The sequence below is a fragment of the Aotus nancymaae genome, unplaced genomic scaffold (assembly GCF_030222135.1).
Source record: "Aotus nancymaae isolate 86718 unplaced genomic scaffold, 86718_ANA_hifiasm-v0.15.2.pri h1tg000062l, whole genome shotgun sequence".
Lineage (NCBI taxonomy): Eukaryota > Metazoa > Chordata > Mammalia > Primates > Aotidae > Aotus > Aotus nancymaae.
In genome coordinates, this window is record NW_026988476.1 from 33329456 (window position 1) to 33339787 (window position 10332).

General features: G+C 43.4%; 1 pseudogene; it reads right to left on the reverse strand.

The window, feature by feature from the left end:
- Positions 1–2885: 2885 nt before the first annotated feature.
- On the reverse strand, positions 2886–3453 carry LOC105709976 (mitochondrial import inner membrane translocase subunit TIM14-like; annotated as a pseudogene).
- Between the last annotated feature and the right edge of the window lie 6879 nt (positions 3454–10332).

Genomic DNA, 10332 nt, shown 5'->3' on the forward strand with positions numbered 1-10332 from the left:
GTGGGTGCAGATGCAGAGGTTAGGTAGATGTGGTGGGAGTCTGAAAAAAGTTTTTTTGGCCGGGTGCGGTGGCTCACGCCTATAATCCCAGCACTTTGGGAGGCCAAGGCAGGTGGATCACGAGGTCAAGAGACAGAGACCATCCTGGTCAACATGGTGAAACCCTGTCTCTACTAAAAATACAAAAAAAAAAAAAAAAAAATTAGCTGGGCATGGTGGCGTGCGCCTGTAGTCCCAGTTACTCGGGAGGCTGAGGCAGGAGAATTGCTTGAACCCAGGAGGCAGAGGTTGCGATGAGCCGAGATCAAGCCATTGCACTCCAGCCTGGGTAACAAGAGCGAAACTCCGACTCAAAAAAAAAAAAAAAGAAAAAAGTTGGTTTTTAATTGCTTCCATTTTTCTCACTGAAGTAGGAAGCAACTGAGAGAGAGGATGAGGGAGGAGTGATGGGGGTTGAGGTGTGAAAATAGTGTGAAACAGTTGCCTGGAAGTGTAAGACAGTGAATAAGTTAGGAATGTGTCAAACACTAAGGACTGATGATAAATCTTCGGCTTAGAGAAGAAGAGAAGAAGAGCCTACAGATCATAGAATTTAGGGAGTTTGTGAACTTGCAAGGAAAAAAAATTACATATTTATTTATTTATTTTTGAGGCAGGGTGTTACCCTTTGTTACCCAGGCTTGAGTGCAGTGGCATAATCATAGCTCACTGCAATCTTGAACTCCTGGGCTCAAGAAGTTCACCCACATCAGCCTCCTTAGTAGATGTACCTACAGGAGTGTGCCACCACACCTAGCAAATTTTTAAATTTTTTATAGAGACAGAATCTTGCCATGTTGTCCAGGCTGGTATCAAACTCCCAGCCTCAAGTGATTCTCCTACCTCAGCCTCCCAAAGTGCTGAGATTACAGGCATGAGTCACCACACCCAGCCAAAATTACATCTGTATTTTCACTAACCTCTAACAGAAATTTAGCATCTCATTTAATTATGAATATCGGCAACAAATCACTGGTACTGGCAGTAACTGCAGTGTTCTTACGAATAGAAATAACAGATATTTTCATTTTACATTACAAGTGTTAAAGATACATCTAAATATTGTTTGCATTGAGCACACTTTGTAATTATAATTGCTATTAGACTTACTGTTAGATCTTTAATGCATTAATGAAAATCAGTTACTATATCATAAACATTTTAATATTTTGATAATTATATTTGAATATAATTGTTTTCCTTTATGAACCCATGTGTTTTTTACAAATACTTAAAAATGTTTATTTATTTATTTATTTATTTATTTGGGAGATGGAGCATGGCTCTTGTCACCCAGGCTGGAGTGCAATGGTGCAATCTTGGCTCACTGAAACCTCTGCCTTCTGGGTTTAAGCGATTCTCCTGCCTCACCCTCCTGAGTAGCTGAGATTACAGGCATGTGCCACCACGCCTGACTGATTTTTGTAGAGATGGAGTTTCACCACATTGGCCAGTCTGGTCTCGAACTCCTGACTTCAGGTGATCAGCCTGCCTCGGTCTCCCAAATTGCTGGGATTACAGGTGTGAGTCACTGTGCCCGGCCTAAAACATATTTAATTGGAACAAAATGCACATAATATAAAATTTACAATCTTTACTTTTTTTAAACATCATTTAAATTTATTAGTGTATAAATTCTTAATAGTCCAAATTGAATATTTTGATATTGAGAACATTTCAGTTTTGCTAACAGTGTTTAAGTTTAATCATAACAATTACAGAAGCTTGATTGTCAAGAAATAGTCAGCTGAAGAAATAATTTATAAATGGTCAGTATGTTTAAGGGGCTAGTTGAATACAAAGTAAATACTTCTCATGCCTGTAATCCAAGCACTTTGGGAGGCCGAGGTGGGAGGATTGCTTGAGCCCAGGAGGTTGAGGCTGCAATGAGCTGTGATTGTGTCAGACCCGTACTCTGAAATCTTTCTTTTTTTTTTTTTTTGACACGGAGTTTCACTCTTGTTACCTAGGCTGGAGTGCAATGGCGCGATCTCAGCTCACCACAACCTCTGCCTCCTGGGTTCAGGCAATTCTCCTGCCTCAGCCTCCTGAGTAGCTGGGATTAGAGGCACGCGCCACCGTGCCCAGCTAATTTTTTTGTATTTTTAGTAGAGATGGGGTTTCACCATGTTGACCAGAATGGTCTCGATGTCCTGATCTCGTGATCCACCCACCTCGGCCTCCCAAAGTGCTGGGATTACAGGCGTGAGCCACCACGCCCGGCCTGAAATCTTTATCATACTATTTTTAATGTATGAAATAAATATTCTGTTTATAAATATATATATGTAAATAGAATGTATACACACCCACCACACCCCTAGGTCAATTTCTTAGGTCTAAGTTGTGGCTAAATTCACTTTTAAATACAAGGTTCCAAGTATCTAAGTTGCTGGGCCAGTTGCCTGTACCTGGAACAGCATTTTTTTACCTCATAAGACTCCATACGTGAACAGCTTGAGCGAATTTCTATCATACTATTTATCACATAGCCCAATTACCAGTTTATTGGTCTTCCATTAAAGTGGGGGCTCCCTGAGAGCAAGGACTGTCCTTTTCGCTTTGCCTTGAAGAGTAGACATAGGTCCCAAATCATCTGCTAAACGAGGAATGAACAATATTCCTCTTCAAATGGTGTGTGTTTGCCCATAATTAATATGCAAGTATTCTAAACTATAGTCTAATTTAAAATCCCCATGTTTAAACCACAAAATTATACCAAGGCTTTGAGATTTAGCTTGTGCTACATCATTTTTTAAAACTGTAGCTCAGAGGCATTTTATTATAAAAAGTTAGTACTCATATACATAAACTAATATGAACTTAAAATTCATGATACATTTACTTCATTTTTTAGCTTGACATTCTAGTAGATCTTTAGCTTCATTGATTTTGGCTGCTATATAAGGAGATCTTCCTTTGTCAGGATGATTTAAAAGCATAATTCGTCAATGAGCATCTCTTATTTTCCCTTTATTGGCAGTGGGGCTTACACCTAGTATTAATGCTGCTGCCCGTTTTGTCATTTTGGGTTCAAACCCACCTCTGTAAAAGCCACCACTGAAGGCAGATTTTGGTAGACTTTGAAAAACTTGTTTTACTTGAGGCTCCATATGCTTCATGGCTTGCAAAACATAAGTTAGGCCTGCAAATCCTGCAGCTGCAATGGTCAGTCCAACTGCTACCACTGTACTGGCCATGGCTGTTGTGGCTGCATTCCCTTGCTTCCACTGGGAGCACGGCTCATCCCAGCGCAGAGATCGTGGCCGACACTCGCATGCCTGGACCAGAGAGCGACACACCTGTGACCGCCACAATCTTAACTACTTTTAAGTGTATGGGTCAGTAATGTTAAGTACATTCATATTGCCCTGCAACCAATCTCCAGAACTAAAACTGAAACTCTATACCCATTTAACAATTCCTCATTTCCCCCTTCTCCCAGGCCTAGCGACAACCACCCTTCTGCTTTCTGTTTCTGTGAATGTGACTACTCTAGATACCTCATACAGTAGTTTACCCTTATCTTCAGGGAGTATGTTCCAAGGCCCTCAGTGGATTCTTGAAACCACAGAAAATACTGAACCCGACACGTTTTTGTTCATTTCTTCCATCCGCAAATTTAACGCCTTTTCCATCTTAACTAAGCACTTACAATGCACTGTGGCCACAACTTTTGCAGTTAGAGGTGCAACAGCAAAACTAGCATGAGTTTTTTTTCTTTTTTTCACAATTTCACAAATGGGGAGATTTGTTCTTACCTTAAATCTTAGCAACCTCAGCATAAGATTTTTTTTTCCCCTTAGCGAGAACTTCCATCTTTTCACTTAAAGAAAGCACTTTATGGCTTCTCTTTGGCAAACTCAAATTGGCAGCATGACTACTCTCGTACTTTGGGTTCATCATTAAGTAAAATATGGGTTTCATGCAAACAAGCCCTGTGATACGCTCTGGTAACTGAGATGGCTACTAAGTTATTAGTGGGTGAATGTAGTTTACAGTGTGGATACACTGGAAAAAAGGAGGATTATCATCCTGGGTGGGATAGAGAGGGAGGACACAAGATTTTATCACATTATTCAGAACAGCACTCAATTTAAAAACTTACAAGTTGTTGTCCAGGTGCGATGGCTCATGCCTGTGATTCTAGCACTGTGGGAGGCCGAGACAGGTGGATCACTTGAGGTCAGGAGTTCGAGACCAGCCTGGCCAACATAGTGAAACCCCGTCTCTACTAAAAATACAAAAATTAGCTGGGTGTGGTGGCTAATTTTAGTCCCAGCTACTCGGGAGGCTGAGGCAGGAGAATCACTTCAACCCAGGAGGCGGAGGTTTCAGTGAGCCGAGATTGCACCATTGCACTCCAGCCTGGGCACCAGAGCAAGGTTTTGCCTCAAAACAAAACAAAACAAAACAAAACATTAATTATGTCTCCATTTTTCCATTTAATTTTTTTTTTGAGACAAGGTCTCACTACGTGGCCCAGGCTGGTGTGCAGTGGTACAATCCCAGCTCACTGCAACCTCTGCCTCCTGGGTTCAGGGTCTTCTGCCTCAGCTTCCTGGGACTACAGGCATGCCACCATGCCTGGCTATTTTTTTTTTTTTTTTTTGAGACAGAGTCTCACTCTGTTGCCCAGGCTGGAGTACAGTGGCTCAATCTTGGCTCACTGGAATTCTGCTTCCTGGGTTCAAGTGATTCTCCTACCTCAGCCTGCCGAGTAGCTGAGATTACAGGCTTGTGCCACCATACCAAGATAATTACTGTATTTTCAGTAGAGATGGGGTTTCACCATGTTGGCCAAGATGGTCTTGATCTCCTGACCTTGTGATCCACTCGCCTTGGCCTCCCAAAGTGCTGGGATTACAGGCTTGAGCCATTACACCTGGCCCTACTTTTTTTTGTTGTTGAGATGGAGTCTCGCTCTATTGCCTGGCTAGAGTGCAGTGGTGTGATCTCAGCTCAATGAAATCTCTACCTCCTGGGATGAAGCGATACTCGTGCCTCAGTTTCCTGAGTAGCTGGGACTACAGGCACGTGCCACCACACCTAGCTAATTTTTGTATTTTTAGTAGAGATGGCATTTCACCATGTTGGCCAGGGTGGTCTGATATCCTGATCTCGGGATCTGCCCGCCTTGACCTCTGAAAGTGCTGGGACTACAAGTGTAGGCCAGCCTATTTTTTTTTTTTGCGGTGGTGGGGGCAGGGGGGCAGAGTCTCACCCTGTCACCCAGGCTAGAGAGCAGTGGCATGATCTTAGCTCACTGCAAACTCCATCTCCTGGACTCAAGCGATTCTCATGCCTCAGTCTTCCAACAGCTGGGATTACAGACACCTGCCACCACACCTGGCTAATTTATTTTATTTTATTTTTTTAGATGAAGTTTCACTCTTGTTGCCCAGGCTGGAGTGCAATGGCATGATCGCGGCTCACTGCAACCTTCACCTCCCAGGTTCAAGTGATTCTCCTGCCTCAGCCTCTTAAGTAGCCGAGATTACAGGCATATGCCACCATGCCTGGCTAATTTTGTATTTTTAGTAGAGGTGGGGTTTCACCCTGTTAGTGAGGCTGGTCTCAAACTCCTGACCTCAGGTGATCCACCCACCTTGGCATCCCAAAGTGCTAGGATTACATGTGTGAGCCACTGTGCCTGGCTAATTTTTTTATTTTTAGTAGAGACAAGGTTTCACCATGTTGGCCAGGCTGGTCTGTAACTCCTGGCCTCAAATGATCTGCCCACCTTAGCCTCCCAAAGTGCTGTGATTATAGGCGTGAGCCACCTCACCCAGCCTGAATGTTTCTTTCTTTTATTTTTTCCTTGTTTTTTAGAGACATGGTCTTGCTTTGTCACCCCGGCTAGAGTGTGGTAGGGAGATCACGGCTCACTACAACTTTGAAGTCCTGGGCTCAAGCAATTCTCCCATCTCAGCCTCCTCAGTAGCTAGGACTACAAGTACAAGCCACCACACCTGGATGTTTTTTGAATTATCTCTTTTTATAAACTCCCTGTTGTTTTTCAATATCCTCTCTCTCAAATAATACTGTTTATAGTCCTGTGTCTCCTATTTTCTTGTGGTTTTGAAAATGAATTTTCTGTTTCCTCTGAGAATGCATTTTCTTTTTCTTTTTTTTTTTGAGACAGAGTCTTGCTCTGTCACCCAGGCTAGAGTACAGTGGCATGATCTCAGCTCACTGCAACCTCTGCCTCCTGGGTTCAAGCAATTCTTGTGCCTCAGCCTCCCAAGTAGCTGGAATTACAGACACATGCCACCATGCCCAGCTAATTTTTGTATTTTTAGTGGAGGTGGGTTTTGCCATGTTGGCCAGGCTGGTCTTGTACTCTTGACCTCAAGTGATCTGCCCATCTTGGCCTCCCAAAGTGCTGGGATTACAGGAATAAACCACCATGCCCAGCTGTGAGATTGAATTTTCTGTTTTTTGGGGGTCTATTTTTATGTTAGGACTGTTTTCTCCAATGCTTGGTGATCCTTGGCTCTATATTCATCTCTACAAGCAAGGCACTAAAAACCTGGGTGATGTCTGGTATGCGTGGGAAGAGCTGGTTGCACTTTAAGATAATCTGACTGGACCATTTCATTAGGTGAGGCCTAAGTGCATCTAATTATCCAAGCTTATCCCCGTCTCAGGGCCTTGGCATATGCTATTTCTCTTGTCTATGTTTTATTAAAATGTATTTGACTGAAGTAACAGAAACCTGACTCAAGGCAGCTTAAACAAACAAAAACAAACAAACAAACAAAAATATGGTTGTTCCCACAGCAGGACACTCAATGTAGAAGAAATGTTACAGTTGAGGTATCCAGTAGTCCAACAGCATCACCAAGTACCAAGATTCTTTCTGCTATTCATTTGCTTCAACCTAACATTGCCTCTCTTCTAGGTGATAGACTAGAGCTGCTAGGAGCTGTATGCGCTATGTTTTCCTCATTCATGTCAGTGGGAAACAGCATTGTCACTCCCATAGCAATGGATAAAAAGTCCTTCCCTTTGGTCTGATCAGGTTAATCTAGGCCGCATGCTCATTCCTGAATCAGTACCTGTTACAGGTGAATATCACGAAATAATCTGTTTAGGCCTGGATTCCTAAACCAATCAATATTAAAAGGGATTAGTTTACTTTGATTGACTTAGCCATTCAGTACTACACCCTTGAGTATAGGCTGAAGGGGAAGAATTTCTTTTCTTTTTTGGGGGGTTGGAGTTTTGCTCTTGTTGCCCAGGCTGGAGTGCAATGGCACGATCTCAGCTCATCACAACCTCCATCTCCCAGAGAACCACTTCTGAGGTAATATTTGTTTGTTTTTTGAGACAGGGTCTCACTGTGTCACCCAGGTTGGAGTGCAGTGGTGTGATCACAGCTCACTGTAGCCTCCATGAGGTAACATTTAAACTGAGACCTAGAGCCTGTTGCCTGTGATAGCCTCCTGACTGGTCTCATTTCTATTCATCTGCTGTAATACATTCTCTACTGGCAAAGTGATCGTTTCAAAACTTACATTCTGCTGATGAAGAGCACAGGCTGGGTTAGACTCTCAGTTCCACCCCTTATTATCTCAGTTTCCTTGAGAAAGTTATTTAACCTGCTTGGGAGGAGGTTTCTAAGTCGGTAGGAAGGGGGTAATGACACCTCCAAAGGTCATCGTAAGCCTCAAATAAGAAAAGTACACTAAATGTACCAAATAAAAACCCACTTGATGTTAGCTAGTAGTTATATTAGCAGTAGTAACTTGGATCTCATCACAACCCTACCTCCCTATCTGACTAGTGTCACACCACCCTGCTCACTAGGCATTAGTGACTTGCCCTTTACCTACACAATAATCTTGTGGCTCTTGATGGGATGACCTGAGGGAGGAGGGCCTTAGAGCCTTCACATGTGCCGTACCCTCCTGAAATGTTCTCCCTGCCCTTCCCTCCTTGCCTTGGTTAACTCGTCATCTTTTTGCTTTAGCTCAAATATCACTTACTTCACCTCCCTAATCAAAATTAAAGGCTATAGAGTCCACAGGTGTACTCCCTTCATAGCACCAGCAGTACTAGTTACTTCATACCAGGTGGAATTGCTCACAGAGTCCTCATTCAAATTACACTGACATCTGTTTTTATGGGTCAGTGCTTATGCTGTGCGTACTGTGAAACATTTTGAATATCATCCTTGCGTGGAATCTGTTATTTTCCATTAAAGCTATTATCACAATCAGTTTTCATATATAGGCCGGTGTGGTGGCTCACACCTGTAATACCAGCACTTTGGGAGGCTGGGGCGGGTGGATCACTTGAGGTCAGGAGTTTGAGACCCACCTGGCCAACACGGTGAAATCCTGTCTCTACTGAAAAAAAAATACTAAAAAAGGCTGGGTGCGGTGGCTCACGCCTGTAATCCCAGCACTTTGGGAGGCCGAGATGGGTGGATCACAAATGAGGTCAGGAGTTCAAGACGAGCTTGGCCAACATAGTGAAACCCCGTCTCTACTAAAAATACAAAAATTAGCTGGGTGTGGTTGTGGGCACCTGTAATCCCAGCTAGTGGGGAGGCTGATAAAGGACAATCACTTGAACACAAGAGGTAGTGAGCTGAGACTGCACCACTGTACTCCAGCCTGGGCAACAGAGTAAGATTCCATCTCAAAAAAAAAAATTCATATATATAGACACACAGATATATACATACATATATGCATTTTAGAGAGAGATAGTGGGACAGAGAGAAAGTATATGAGAGAGCTTTTTTCTCTTTATATCTTTCATTGTAGGAATATGTTCTGCTCACCAAGATATACCCAATGCCAGTCGTGCATGGTGGCTCACGCCTGTAATCCCAACACTTTGGGAGGCCAAGGCGGGAGGATCACCTGAGGTCAGGTATTCAAGACCAGCCTGGCCAACATGTTGAAACCCCATCTCTACAAAAATACAAAAATTAGCCAGGCATGGTGGTGGGTGCCTGTAATCCCAGCTACTTGGGAGGCTGAGGTGGGAGAATTGCTTGAAATCTGGAGGTGGAGGTTGCAGTGAGCTGAGATGGTGCCATTGCACTCCAGCCTAAGGGTATCTTATTAACTTTTTTTTTTTTTGAGACAGAGTCTCACTCTTGCCCAGGCTGGAGTGCAATGGCAGGATCTGGGATTACAGGGGTGAGCCACCATGTCGGCCTCTCTTAAATTCTTTAACACTTGTTAATTTCTCTTTTCAAGAGCGGTCAGAGGCTGGGTGGATCACCTAAGCTCAGGAGTTCGAGACCAGCCTGAGCAACATGGCAAAAACCATCTCTTTAAAAATACAAAAAATAAAAAAATAAAAAATTAGCCAGGCATGGTGGCATGCGCCTGTGGTCCCAGCTACTCCAGAGAATGAGCTAGGAGAATCACTTGAGCCTGGGAGGCAGAGGTTGCAGTGAGCTGAGATTTCTCCACTGCACTCCAGTATGGGTGAGTGAGATCCTTCCCCTCCCCCACAAAAAAGTTAAGTTCCAGGTTTAACACCTTCAAAGAAGACATAATTTGGGTATTATTAATACCCAAAGAGAAGTGAGAGGTCTGTGTGGCTCAAGCTGGCCTCAAACTGCTGGGCTCAAGCAATCTCCCTGCCTTGGCCTCCCAAAGTGCTAGGATTACGGGCGTCAGCCACCATGCCCCACCATGCCCCACCATGCCCCACCATGCCCCGCCTATTTTGGTATACTTTAATGATGTATTTCATTTTATACTTACTTTTTGTGAGCAAGTGATGTTGATTTTAGATTTACTATAGAAATATGAAGTTTGATTTATATCTTTTATTTAAGACTGATACAAAAATATTTAGTAATTTTTTGTTTGTTTTTTTCTTTTTTTTGAGACAGAGTTTCTCTCTTATTGCCCAGGCTGGAGTGCAATGGCGCGATCTCGGCTCACCGCAACCTCCGCCTCCTGGATTCAGGCAATTCTCCTGCCTCAGCCTCCTGAGTAGCTGGGATTACAGGCACGCGCCACCATGCCCAGCTAATTTTTTGTATTTTTAGTAGAGACGGGGTTTCACCATGTTGACCAGGATGGTCTCAATCTCTTGACCTCGTGATCCATCCGCCTCGGCCTCCCAAAGTGCTGGGATTATAGGCGTGAGCCACCGCGCCCGGCCTAGTAATATTTTTTCAGATACTTTGGTATGGAAGAAATAGTGAGGATAGTACTGATCGAGATTTACTACTTTCCATTAGCTCTATGTTGAGGTGAAGCCAGCTTGAAATTCGAGCCTCAACTTGGTTGTGCTGTGGGCACTAGCTGGAGAGAG